General features: G+C 34.3%; 1 long non-coding RNA gene across 6 annotated transcripts; it reads right to left on the bottom strand.

Annotated features, from left to right (window-relative positions):
• Positions 1-3,332: 3,332 nt before the first annotated feature.
• On the bottom strand, positions 3,333-6,023 carry LOC106337576. 6 transcript variants are annotated; one of them, XR_001269052.1, is made up of 7 exons: positions 5,784-6,023; positions 5,235-5,424; positions 4,779-5,127; positions 4,420-4,676; positions 4,208-4,299; positions 4,036-4,120; positions 3,333-3,943 (listed from the first exon to the last, which is right to left on the bottom strand). It is a non-coding gene; the product is annotated as an uncharacterized LOC106337576 (long non-coding RNA). The 6 variants fall into 6 exon arrangements; XR_001269048.1 differs by having other exon boundaries at positions 3,333-4,120; XR_001269050.1 differs by having other exon boundaries at positions 3,333-4,120; positions 4,807-5,127.
• Between the last annotated feature and the right edge of the window lie 9,101 nt (positions 6,024-15,124).

The raw sequence follows: 15,124 nt of genomic DNA, 5'->3' as shown, positions 1-15,124 counted from the left end.
CTCTTAATCCGTAACCGCCACCCCGCGCTCCAAAGCGTTCCAGCGCGAGTTTTCCCCTTTTCGAACTTTAACTGTTCCCGCTAGTTTTACTTAGACGAAACTCGAGCTAGAGCTGACTGATCCAGTCGACAACTCTAACCACCTTGTCCGAATCAGACTGATACTACTGAATCAGCTCATCTCAGCTTAGCCGACAGTCTTAACTGTCTTGTCTGATTTCAGACAATCGCTGTCTAGCCGACCAGTTCAACCGTATTGTCCGAATCCAACAACACTTGTCCGGATCCGACCATCGCTGTCTGAAAATTCCGCTTTGCCTGGATTTTCATCGAGTTGTCTGAACATCCTAAATTTCAACATACCGAACGGCCTGTCCAATAACCCGAGCGTAAGACCGACTGATGGAGCTTTGTTTGGCTCAAAAACAGATCCGTTCCTAGCTTTAATCGGGTACTTGGTTCCGCTCTAGTCGCTACTAATCAGGCGCCGATCCAAGTTCTCCCATCCACCCACGGAAAGTCCTTCGAACTCTGATCAGCTCTTTCTAGCATCATCCAATCCATTCAGTACGTTCTCATAGTTTGGCCAGTCAGTCCTTAGATCATCCTAACATCGATCTTCGGAACACGGTCGCTACACTACGCCCGGGTTTGGACAAATATTTTGTATTTAATATATGTAATGCGCATATATATAGTGGTCAATTTACAAAATTATAAATTGAATTTGATAGGATTAAAATTTAAATTTTGCCTTTTTGATATCTAAAACTGCATGTGGGATATGTGATGGTGAATGAAAATCTAAATGAAGAGATATTGCTTTCACTCATATCAAAGCATTAGAGACGCCAGTGGCTGATGCCTCATCGATGGACCAAGTATGACAATAAACAACACTAAAGAGACTATGCATGGATTATTTCAAGATTTGTATCTTCATGATACGTGAGTTCTCTGTCTATTTAATCTCTACTAATCTATCATCGTACGTCTGTAAACTCAATCAGGAGTTTACCAAAAAACTTAACACCATTTGAATTTGTAAGAATAGAGAAGGTAAGATGAATTGAATCATTCACAAAGTGAGTGCGGCGAAAGTGGAGAATTTGCGAGTTGAGTCCATGCCTTAGAAATGGAGCTTTAGACACTATCATTGGCCTCAAGAAAAAATGCCTCTTATGAAAATATGATAATATTGGTATATGTATTTAATATTTTATTTTTGTTTAGTTTAAGTATATTTTAAAAAAAATTTAGAACTACCTATAATGGAAAAAAGCAACTTAGAGTGGGGGTACATGCCACACGGCCAATACTCTTGGGGTGAATACTAATTTTATTCACTGTTTTCGATTAGTTTTAAAATATGTAGTAAATTAACTTGGGTTTTTGTGTTTGTCTTTGTTGTAATATTGGTTTTGTAATGTATTATGTCTTGAAATCTTTTTACTCTCATGTGTCATATATTCATTTATCTTTTTCGTTTTAAATGTTTATGTTTTGGTGAATAAAGAACATACTCTTATTTATAAAGAGGAGATATTTTAACAAGGAATGTTTATTTTTATTTTTGTAATATTACATTTCTGGTTGCGAGAATACTATAACATATTTATTTATATGATAAAATGCATTTTTGAATTCAATAAATGTCACCTTTTAATTATTTTCTTCTGAAGTTGATGCCCATTTACAATTATGTATCGTCCTTAAATATAATAGTTAGACTTGTGAAGCTCATATTCCCCCAAACCACCGGGTACAACTTTTGCTTTATCAGATTAGCATTTTGCATCTGGTATAAAAGTGAATATTAATTTTTATTTCTTGTTTTTAAATGTGATTAGTATATGTTATAATTGATAGTAGGATTTCATTTGTTGTGAAAGTACATGTATATATTTTTGGGATAACGCTTCTAAGAGCATCTCCATCCCCGCTCCATAATTTACTCCAAAAATGAAATGGGAAATAGAGTATGAACAAAAAAATAAAAACTCCTTCTATTTATGGAATAATCACTTTTTTGTTTTTTCATTACTCAATTTTCCGCTCTATTTTGCAGTAAATTATGGAGTAGGATAAGAGATGGTCTAACCAGTCAGTTAATTGTTTTTTTGGTACATCGATTTCTAATGTATCATATAAGAATGTTTGTCAAGCTCGCCCTTTCGACTGCCTGTTTTATGTGTTTATGGTTCAGTTTTTTGTGGATACATGTCGTTGTTTTATGTTTGACTTGTATATTAATGTTTATTTGTTGTTATTATATGTAATTGTTTTGTGGGAATGATTGATACAACAATGATTAATACTTAGGTGATTATCTTTTACTGATTTTCGTGAAATTAGTTATTGGGTTAACTTTGAGGAGTAGATAGGTAGGGGTTTTATTATTTTGTTGCTGTAGTACATTGTCGTCTAAATTCTTTATTTGAACCAATTTTAAATGTTTTGTTATCTAGCTTTTGGTTCATCTTATTTATTTCTTTTCGTATTTTGGCCATTAATTTTGTTTTGAATGTATTGTTCCACTTTTTCATTTTTTACTTCATTCGTTATCTTTTTCTTTTCAGCCTCTACCATTAGTTTTAGTTTTTGGTATTTGTTGCTGAGTTTTAAAGATGATCTGTTGATTCCAATACCATGACGTTAAATTCAAGCCGATAGTTTTCATAATCTTTGCTGGAACATGACATTATGATTGAGGCGACCATGACCATTTAGTATAAGACTGTGAGATAAACTAAAATGAACAGATGCATTATGTTGTGTGTCTGATTAGAGCTTGATTTTGTTGTAATATTGAATTCATATAATCAATTTATGTAAGATAAGAAAACAGAACTGCTTACCTAAACCATTCAAGCGATTAGTCCAAATTTTGTATCTAAACCATTCAAGTGATTTGTCCAAATTAATTAGTCATGTTTAAGACCAAACCAAAAAATGTTATAAAGTAGAGAAAATTTAAATGTGGTTGAATGTGATGATACTTTTTGAAAACTAAATAAATATACTTTTTTTTCATCTGAGAAACAAAATTTTATCCAAACTAAAAAAAAATCAAAACTATGAAATTTTTTTTACTTGAAAATCAAGTTTGTCGTCTAGATAGTATGTTGGTTATTGTTATGCATACACTGACAAAACCAAATTTAGGGATAGTTAATTAGGACAATTCAAAGCAAATGACAGGAGATTCTTTAAATGAATCCTAGAAACTTTATCTTACTTGTATAATGTGCGGATGGACGAATAAGTGGGATTCATTTATTTACCCATGATGAGATTCGAGATTTATCTGTCATAGAGATGACTCTCACTATAGATTCCAAGAAAGTTTGAAATAGAATAGTGGGAATTTAAAATGCATACAAAGCTAGTCTCACTCATACACATGCATTGCATAGAATCCGAAAATGTACGGAGTGGAGTAGTGGGAATTTAAAATACATACTACTCTCCCTCAATCCTACACATGCATTGCATTAAAAGTTCATCCGTAATGAAACATCCCCGAAGCAGATTTCTTGATCTTGTGCCACTAAAAATATATCCCTCCTTGAAGAAGACCCTACACTCCTAGTCAATCCATAACCTTCTTGTTCATATTCCATCATACTTAAATCAGGATCAAACTCAGACAAAGTATCTCTTATCAGCAACCATGTCATGCTTCAAAATTTACTTTTTTCAGCGAGTTTGATGACTTTCTCAAAACTTTTCATGGCTTCCTTTTTCCAAGGGATACTGCTCCAATCTAAACCTTCTTCAATAAACAGAGCATAGAACTCTCGTCTCCCAACAGAGAGTGCAGCTGACACTGGACTTCCTCCATAAACCATATTACCAACCATCCTAGGCACGCTTGACTTGGTTGCCTATTGCCTCGTATTCTTCAACCGCAGTGTATGCTTCAGCTTGTGTCATCCAACGTCCTTTTTGATTATCAGTGTAATCCCACATGAAGAAAGAAATTGTATACAATTCTATCCGAAAGAAAATGAAAAAACTATAATTGTTACGTAACTGTAATTGAATCCACAATCTGAGTCATAGTGCCAGACCATTGGTCTGGTTGTAATAGCAGCTGGAAGCACTGTCAAGCATCCAATCTATCACAACAGTATCAACACCACGTAATTATCTATAACTATGAATGAAAAGGTTAAGAAAATTGTGAATCAAAAAGGTGAAATAACCTGAGAGTGACTCAGAAGAGGCAACCGTTTGGCTCACTGGTGATGATACTCTAAAGAGTTATAGGCTTCAAAACTTAGAAATCAAAATTCTTCTGCAAACAATGGAAGAAACAGGTGTTGTTTGGTTCAGCTATGTCAAACAACAAAACTTGCTGATGGGAGACATAACTCTAACAGGAACAATCTTAAGATAATGGTGGAGAAATACTTACCGCGGGAGCGCCGCTTGTTTTGGATACTTGTTGAGCAGTTGCTATATCTCTCTGATAGCTAGAAGCATGCATCTCATACTGCAAAGCGAATGCTTCGACTCGGTTCCTAATCTCACATAGACTCTTCACAAACTCCTTGTGCGGCTAACCATGTTTTCTCTGCAACGCACTTGTTATATGAGTTGCCTTCATCAGAAAGTCCGTTATTGACTCGAAATCAGACTCTATACAGCCTCGGGTTGTCGCCTCCGGTGTCCCTGTTGATAAATAAAAAATCCCCAAATTTAGGCAAAGAAACCATATAATAAATATGAATGTGAAATGCAATTAACAAATCTGTGAGATTTATGTATCATTACACAGTTACACCTCCAAGAGATATAGTACCATTCAACCATTGTCACCAAATATAGCAGTCTTGTTTAAGGTTATATGGCACATCTAACACACCAGTGTGTCTGACTTTCCCTGAAAATCAGACACACTCTAAAATCTGGTAGGTAACGTTGAATGAATTCTCGTACCAGTTAAGCCCAAAGGAGTGAGATCCCACAACAACACCTGTAACCAGTCTGCATTTTCTTCTAAGCAGAGCCAATGCTAAAACTTGCGTTTTCTTCATCTGCTGTATGCAAGCTTTGTTCTCTGGAATGGCTACTTGTTTCAAGGCAATGGCAAAAGCTGTGATTTGGATGTTTTCAGGACCTCCTTGTAGCCACGGAAAACAGCAAAGTTGATATTGCTCCGATCACATTCACATCTATGTCTTACATACAAAAATGTATATTTTTTTATTTCCTTAGTCATATTTTTACCTTTTTGGCAACCAAGATCTGAGAGAGTATGGTAGGCGCATCATTACTGGCATGTATAAACTCATGCAACTACTTGAAGTTCATCCATGGCTTCACACACACTGTGGGTTCTTAAAACTTCCTCTTTCTAGCCTACAACTTGTTATTTGGCCTTCACCACTCTCGCAAACTGTAGCAGTGCATTCTACGACTATGAAAAATCGAAGAAACCACAAAGTCAATCAATAATCATATCAGTTCGAAACCATAAGCATACATATATAGATCGTACTCATCATCTCCCAGAAAAACACTTCATAAGATCAACTGAAAGCAAGACCAAGAATAAAACTCTGACAAATTACTCTAATCGACAAATATAAAATCACAAACACGAATCGCGACGAAAATAGAGAGGAAGTTAAAGATGGTGACACAAATGGAAACCTCAGCAAGAAACAAAGATGAATCATTAACAGTTCTTAGCCATTTCAGATATCAACAGAAGCTCATATAGTGGATAAATTTAATTTTAGAACTACTGACACAGAAAAGTGATTAGTAACTTACATGCTATGGAGGAGCGACGCTGTAACCTAGATAGGAGGCGATGGCGAGAATTGGTGTTTTGGCAATTGCTGCACTGTGTGAAGAATATTTAGATTTGAGTGTCAAAAGGCATCATTTATATAGTGAGGATGGGAAGAGGGTGAGAAGATGAAGACGCATCGATATAATGTCAAAAGGCATAAAAAATTTACGCTGAGAGAAAGAGAGATGAACAGGAACGGACTGCTCAACCATCTTTATCTGCGAGACCGAGAATAACACGATGATGTGGCACTAAATTTTATTTTTATTAAATGATTTTTTGATCTGAGGTGGCATCTCTCTCCATTGAGCATATCTCCCTTTTAGTATTGGTAGATGACCCGTATGGTTTCCTACCAAAAAAAAGATGACCCGTATGGTTTATCAGAAAATTACGCTGTGCGGAGATATTGTTCAATGTCATCGTCATCGACATTATCACGTTAGCATCATATCCTTGTAAAATGAAATTAACTTATATATGAATAATTACTTTCAATTCATGAGAAGAAATTGGAATTTCTTCTTCTCTTTTCCAAAAACTTGAGCAACGTGGATGTCTCCAACATCAATGACTTGTCCGACAATGTCTACAATAAACAAAATATAATGATGTTTAAAACACACATAATCGTTTAATTGAATTTAATTATCAAAATATTCATTGAGTTAAAAAAATTGTTCAAAGACACTTACCTATTAAAAAGGAGTACTCAGAGCTCCGCTCAAATGTTGTTAAATTGATGAATGTATCATCAATTTGATACTAGAACCTTTAACGGAAGTAGTTCCATTGAATCATTAAACGAAAATTTGTAGACATGATTGGTTGGCCAATATTTTTATGATGAGGGTTCAATGAGAAGTTCGCACTGGTCCTCCATACACCGAGACGGAGATGAGTTCGTAGTCTAGATGCAAATTGTTCTCTGCAAAATAATTAAGAAAGAGTATTATAAAAGAGTTTTTTTTTCTCAATACTTCCCTTTTATTTCCTTCTCAAACGGGCCATCACTTTACAAATTTGTTCTCTCTTAATAATAAAGAGCGAAACCATGTGACAGCGAGAAGAAAATATTTAAACAACGCAGAAATGTAAGTGAAGCAGCTTTCATTTTAATCTTAGAGCCTAGGTAGGAAGAAGTGTTGGATGAATTTAAACCAAGTGTAGATGAAGCTTTCCACGGAAGATGGTGTGTTAGTGGCTGGGGAAGGAAGACGACACCTGCTGAGGAGTGATTTTCTATCCAAGCTAGATAGCTAGCTTTGCTTTGATGAGTAATTATATCTCTTTTATGAGGACATGAATAGGTTTAGAGATTCCTGAATGCAATATGGCGTTTTCTCTCTTCAAAGAAAGTATGTAGATTATCGCTTGAAAGATAATGAGACAAATATGATAGAGTTTAGCCCTCGCAAACACTAGATAAACTCAATCTAGCTCTTGTATATCACAAATCTAAAGTATAAAGTACAGATTCCACTCTTGGATTTAACCGAGACGATACACTCCTCAAGTCTAAAGATTCAGCTAAATCTAAAAGATGATTGCAAATGAAGCAACATCTTAATCTATTAAAACAGGAGTACAAAATTAGATTAACCCTTAGATTTGCAAAATATTTACAATAGCATGCTACTGAAATATTAAATAATAATAAGTTTAACCTATTAATGTGTTTTCCTAATATAATAAACTCTTGAAACCAAAAAGAAAGCTTTAATCCGCCAGCTCAGCTTCTTCATTTTTTTTTCTTGTTTCCACGGTCAACTATGTTGAAGAAGGAGTCTGCTTCTTCCTGATATTGCATCTGCGTAGCTTATCAAAATAATTTTGAATTTTGAGTTTGTTGAAAGACATCGCAACCAGATTTCAATGTCCGCGAGATGAGTAGGCGGAAATAGTGATCTGTGGGTGAAGAAACTGGACCATACATCCCTGGAGTAGGTACACTCAAAGAAAAAGTGCTCCTTTGTTTTCGATGAAGAATAAGAGACAATCAGGGGGCATTTAATCCCCAATAACGGAGACCATCTCGGGTTGTAACCGGTCCCTCATGATTATCCATGTCATGAAAGCATGTTTAGGCACTATTTTCTTGGACTAAACTGAACTATGCAACGGAAACACAAGCGGGGGAGGATTAAATGACTTCCACGTCTTCTTAGAGGATAAATTTGAAGGGACGTCATTGATGTCGTTTTGCCAAAAGAATACATCGGAGGCCTCGTTTGAAGTTGGAGGTTGGTGTTCAATCAGAGCTTCTCTCAGGGGACGAGTTATTTTGTGTCTTCCACGAGGAAGAGACCAATGGTTATTTGAAGTATTTTGTGAGACAACAGCCTAAATGAGGATACTAGTGACCATCGGCCCAATTGGTCCGGTAAACTGAATAAGAGGGCATGTAGCCGTCCAGTTATCATGCCATAAAAGAATTGATTACCTGATTCAACTTTGCATTGAATTTACGGTCTTGCCAAGGGTGTGACTGGTATTTATTGGAGTAAAATGGAGAAAATAAAAAGGTGAAAAAGAGAGATAAGCAGGGGCAGATCTACAGTGTCCAGGGAGGAGACAGCTGCCCCCACTAAAAACTATAAAAACAAATTATGTGCTTTAGAAGTACCCATGATTGTGCAGTTAATATGGTTAAATCTACTAAGATGCCTCCACTGGGCCACAGTTCAAACCCATCTGCCCCTTCAACCTTTATTTTTTTTCACTTTTTCTGATTCCACTTTCCTCCACCTGTCGTTCTCCTTCCTATTTTTCACCCGGCCTTTTCTTCATTCAGATTCTCTGAATATTTTTGTTTTCATAACAAATTATTCTAATATTTTCTATTTCAGTTTATTTTGTTAGTAGATTTATTTAATAGTTCTTTTATTTATATGAAAAAAGTCTTTTATTTTTATTATTTTGCTGGTTTAATTTTCTTCTAAATTTTCTTTTAAAAGATATATATATATATATATAAAATATTTATATACTATAATTATCCAATATAAATATTAATATTTAATTAATTAATTTTATTTGTCCCCAGTCAAAATAATTTCTAGATCCGCCACTGGAGATAAAACAAATCTCCGATCGAGAGTAAAACCAACGCAACTTTTTCTTTCATCATAAGGGAAAAGAATGATTTGTTTTACTCTATTTGTACAGTAATGAGCGTCAAAGAAGTTAAAATGTTTTTCACCTGATTGGCGTGATAAAAGGTGAAAAAAGAGAAAAAAAGTTTTCCACTCGTATTATCTCCCTAACTGTGACATCCAGTCACAATCCAAGTCTTGAAGCTTAACCAACTGTTTCCAAATCCAACTCCCTGAGCGGGTAAAATCTGATGTCCAACTAAAACTTTTCTCCAATGATATTCTTCTTAACCCCGGCCACCCACAGAGAGCACTTCTGTGCAAATAGCATTCAATTTTAATTTCACCCCATACACAATTTTGACATTTTTAAGTCTTCGGATACCTAGACCATCCAATGAAGTACGAGTGCAAACTGAATCCCAGGCCATTTTGGCCCCTCTAGCTGAGCCCGAATGCAAACATTTGGTAAAGGCATTGCAAATTTGTTCTAACTCATCAATGCAAACATTTGGTAAAGGGAAAACTGCTTCCCGTAAGTTTATAATGCTATGGATAACAGATTTTAACAACTGGAGCCTTCCCGCAAAGGATAGGTGACGCACTGTCCAACCTGACATCCGCCCGCGAACCTTATCAAGGAGAGGCTGACAGTCAATAGGTCGAAGCTTATGAGGCAATATAGGAAGACCAAGGTATTTGACTGGAAGAGAACCCTGAGATATGCCAAACCGTGAGGCTAACTCACGAGAATTATCCAAATTGTTTCCGTCAAGGAAAAGACATGACTTAGAGATGTTTAAACTGAGACCCGAGACTTCTTAAAATTCCTTTAAGACACCCAAAATTCTTTCCAATGAGGCAGCAGTACCATTAAAAAATATGAGAATATCATCTTCAAAGCTTAGGTGGGTGACAAGTGGGTCAAAGCAATCTGGATGAGAAGTTGCAGCCTTGTCCAATAACTTGAAGAGAATATCCATTGGAAACAAAAAGGGAGTTTAGGACAAAGGATCCCCCTGCCTTAGTCCTTTCTTACCTTTGAAAAAGCCTTCCAATTCCCTGTTGAAACATGCAGAGTAATGAGGTGTAGAGATGCAGGCTCTAATCTAGGAAACAAAGACCTGAGGCATATCAAAAGCGTTTAAAATGTTGAGTACAAAGTTCCAGGAAATTTTATCAAACGCTTTCGAGATATCTGTTTGGAGGCAGCCCCTCCTATAACACATGGTTTGTTGAAGTCGACTACAAGCTCAGAGGCTAATCAAACGTTCTCACAAAGGTTTCTTCCTTTTATGAATCCCACTTGATTCTCTTAGATTGCGAGAGAAGCTAAGTCTTTAAGTCGGACGACAGCAGTTTAGAAATAACCTTGTAGACAGTGTTACATAAGGATATTGGGCGAAGTTCAATGAGACAGCAGCACAGACCTTGGGTATCAGATAGATGACTGTTGCATTGACCTGACGCGAAAGATTTCCAGTGTTGAAAAAGTACTGAACGAGTCGACAAAAAATTCAGAGGTAAAACCATTTGGACACGGTGCCTTGTTGTGGGGGAGAGAGAATACAACCGCCTTAATTTCTTCATCTGAAGTAAAAGTAGAAAGGGATGAAACCTGAGCGGGATCACATTTGAATGAATGAATTTCTTTGGTTTGATCCAATGTGAGGGGTGAGGCCGTGACCAAGCTTTCGGTTCCCAGTAGGTTCTGATAATAGTTTAGTGCCATCGACTTCATGAGAAAGGAATCTGGTATGCGCTGATTCCGAGAGTCCAGCAAGAAATAAATGATGTTTCTTGACAGATTTGCCAAGATGAACCTATGGAAGAAGGCTGTATTGAGTTTCCACTTAACCATATGATATGTGACTTCTGGCGAAGAAAATACTCCTCAGCTGAAGAGAGGAAGAGCCGGCCTGCTTTTAGTTTTATTTCCTCCTCAGATAGTTCAGGCGATGGAGTAGACATAACCCTAACTTGTACCGCTTGCAAAAGCCTCCCTTGTTCTCCTCTGAATGTCACTAAAATGATTTCTAATGAGAATAAGGGATCAGATGCGATAATTTCATGAAGCCAAGCCTCTACCATCATCTCAATGTACTGCGGATGAAAGGCAAATAAGGAATAATAAAATAAGCAAGACTTCCTTCTGTGAACAACTGATGCCAAGGAGATTAGACAGGGAGAGTGATCAGGGCTTCCAGGTTCATCGAAGTATGCATTTTATTTTGGGAATCTATTTAGACATGATTCATTTATCAGGACTTTATCAAGCTTCCGGGCTTTGGGAGATGTAGGGCTCCTGTTTGTCCAAGTAAACTGACTGCCTCTGCTTGCTAAATCAAAAATTCTGGAAGTATAGAGGCAATCTTGTAGATCCAAAAGGCCTTCAATCGGGATGGGAGAAGGAGACAAGGAGTAGGCTTCAGAGATAGATAAAATCTGATTGAAATCCCCTAAGAAGATCCATGGGGAAGATTGAAATAAAGAAGATGGTGAGAGATTTTTGATGAGATCCCACGGTTCCCTTCTCTCAGTCAACACATTTCTTGCATAAACAAAGCCCATTGTAATAGAGGTGTTGGTTACCGGAAATAATACACCACATACCATAATCTGATCTGTCTTAACATAAGTTAGAACTGTCAGTCTTGGGTCCCAGACCACAATTATTCTTCCATTTTCTGCCATATCTGAGTGATTTGAATCAAAATGCCATCCCAGGAGGAGCTGAGACATTGATAAAATTTATATTATGCTGCTTCACACATGTTTCCAAAAGACCACCAATAAGAGGGCGGTTGTGATTAATCCACTGTATAACCGTAGAATGCCTGGATTCGCCATTGAGGCCTCTTACATTCCATACAAAACACTTCATCATAAGTCCAAAAGAGGAGTGTGCCGAAGCACTAATTAGCAAGACGTGAACCAATCGCTAGCGCGACCGTTCCAATGAAGGGGAACGAAAACCTGATGGGAGAGATTTAGAATCATGAAGCCCATTTACACAAGGCCCCGAGTCAGCTTCAGAGGAAGTGAGCCTACTCATAAAGCACTACAAGTAACTAACATAATCTTAATTCTAAATAAGTAATCGTTTCGTATGCAAGAATTATCTTAAGGGTTGTAGAATATTGGTTCACTGGTGAATGGCATTGGCTTGGATTTGCCATCTTTAATCAAGATTATAGGGGTATAAAGGGAGCCCGAAATGGTTAGGCGGTTTTTTGAATGGAAAAGGTCGATGACTGAATGAACGGCCGGCTCAATGGTGTCATGGGCCATGGGGCAATTTTTTTTTTTAATTTCAAAACTATTATTTTTTCAAATTTTTTTGATAGATATTTGTTTTTGTTTTTCAAAATATCACTAGTATTTTTGAAAATAAATCTGTGAACATAAAAAACTTTCATATAAAAAAAAATTGGACCATTTATCTTATGTTTAATATAAAAATATATGTTTTTTTTTCTTAAATCGGACCTCTCTATTACGAAATAGGGAGACAAGAGATTGGGTCCGGGGCGGTCGCACCGCTTATCCCCCTATCTAAGCCGGCCCTGACTGAATCGTATATTTATAATGTTTAGATTAGGTTTTGGTTAGTTCAATATTTTCTGAAAAAATGAAATTATAACATAATCAAGATATGCAGGAATATACGTTCTTCCAAAAAAATTTCAAATATGTAGATAAAATTTATAATGAAAATATATATTTTTTAAAGTAATAATATTTTACACTGAAATATAATATAATTTATATGATTATATATGATTCATTATTTTAAGAACAAAAAACATAGAATAATTATATTTATATATTATATGTAAGAATATATATCTATATTATTTAGGAAAATAAATTGTATACTATATATTAATGTTTATGGTAATTTAATATATGAATCATTTATTAGTCTACCAACCACCTTATTAAGTATTTAAATAAAAACATATACATTCTGCATCATACTACTTTTTATAACATATTGCTATTGTTTTATCTTCAGCTTTACCAATCAAAGCTTTAGAAGGAAAGCTTTGCCCATGTATATATTCTTTTACTTGAGAATTATTTAAAGTATATAATTTAAGCACATATATTATTAAGATATTCTTATCCTTTTTAAGATTTTGGTTGAACTAATATCGTTAGCTTACTAATATAAAACTCACCTTTAGCTAATAAGTATATTCTCTGTTTTTTAGATTATTTAAGAATTATATTAGAAAATATATAAGAATTTGTAAAATTTCTTATATAGTCATTAAAATATATTAGAATAATATATTAGTACATAAGATTTTGTTGGAAGTAATTTTTCATTTACTTACGAAATATATAGAAAATGTTAAAAAAATAAACCCCTGATTAATTTTTGATTTTTTGTTAACTCACTAGGCACATCTCTTCCGTCCAATTCACACACCTATCGCAATTCCGAAAATGGCTAATATGTATATATATATATGTGTAAATGTATGTGTGACGAAAAAGTGTTGCTTTTAAGTCAAATAGTGGTAAAACAACGAATAAAAAACTACTATGCAGAACAATGTCAATTACATTTTTACTAATATAATATTTATGGTATATGTCGAGTGCATTAATTCTATAATTAGTTATCAATATTTTAAAACTTTTAAATTTTATAATTAACAAGTCTTTATATCTTATTCTAATTTGATTTAATAAGAAAAAAATTAACAAAAAAGAAATCACAAATCATAATCTAGTTGATAATTAATTGTCACTAGAGTTTGCCCCGTTCGTCCGCACGGGTGTTTTTTTTTAACTTTTATATTGATCAAATTTGTTTTATATGATTATTAGTATATATTTTTAGCATTTACAAATATTAATATTTGTTTAATGTGACATTTTGAACATAATAATTATATAGTTTATATGCAATTATTTTATTTACTGATTTTAACCATTATTTATTAATTATTATAGATATTTATGTTATTGAATTTTTATAGAAATATTAGTTATATAAATAAGCGTAAAATAACACATTTAAAAATCATTTTATATTAAATTCATCTTTTATAAAAATTCACTATTTACATGTGGCATTTACATTTTTAGTTATATGTAATAAATAATGAGGAATATTCTAAAATAAATAAACCCTTTTTCAAAAACAAAAATCCTAAAATAACTTCAAACAACATTTTCTTCCAAAGTAAAAAAAAATTAAGAAAATCTTTGAAAGTAGCATTTATTAAAATGTCAAAAGACTTTTTTTGTCATCAACTTATGTAGACTCATACGAACTCTGTGAACCACATCGAGAGATCTGTATCCATGTGAACGACGAAAAATAGTTGCTTCTTTACACTTCGTGCTAGGCTATCCATCTTTGTATTTTGCATTCTTGGTACATAGATGTCGCTGATTCAATGAAACTTTCTTTAATAAGTGTTAAAAGACTTTTATTGATTAGGAATTAGGGTTTTATATTTAGGGGGTTGCGTTTGAATAAGATATAGAGTTTGGAATATTGTTGTTATTTTATCATTTAATAAATACTAATATTCATGACACTAATATTAAAACATTTATTATTACTTTGTAAATAAATATAATAAAACTGTGATTATGAATTAAAAAGCAAAAGAAATTTGAACTATGTATAAAATATGTTATAACTTAAAAATTAGTGATAAAAATCAACAAATTTGACATGGCTTCAGTTTGAATTCAGGAATGTATATTCAATTCTAATTTTTCCGAGTTCCACTGAGTAGGACACTGAGAGCACGATTATCGGAATGTAATTAAGAAGGGTTCTTAACAAAATAGTAATAAGATATAGTGTGGGTTCCACAAAAAAATAAAAAACCGGTTACAAAAGTCGCGAAAGAAAGATCGACTTTGGTCTGTTTCTTGCACTGTTTGCAAGCCCCACTGACACGTGGCGGTCCGCGATTGGTTTTCTTTTTAATTTCTTTTTTTTTTCAAATCAGAGAAAACAAAAATAAATTTTTTTTTTAAGAAACCCAAAAAACAGTTTTAGCTATAATCATGGTCTAAGAGTGCATCTCTCATCCGGAAGTTAGGTCTGTGTCTTTGATAGATCCGAATTTAACCATTTTCGGTAAAAAAAAAAAAAAAAAGTGAAATAAATGCGATTTTCGTTGCTCCACTAGAATCTATCTGAGAGTACAAGATTTGAGATTGCACAAAAAAAAAAAAAAAAAAAAAAA

The sequence above is a fragment of the Brassica oleracea genome, chromosome C4 (assembly GCF_000695525.1).
Source record: "Brassica oleracea var. oleracea cultivar TO1000 chromosome C4, BOL, whole genome shotgun sequence".
In the NCBI taxonomy this organism is placed as follows: domain Eukaryota; kingdom Viridiplantae; phylum Streptophyta; class Magnoliopsida; order Brassicales; family Brassicaceae; genus Brassica; species Brassica oleracea.
The sequence above is the reverse complement of the archived record's forward strand: the minus strand, read 5'-3'. Positions and strand labels throughout refer to the sequence as shown.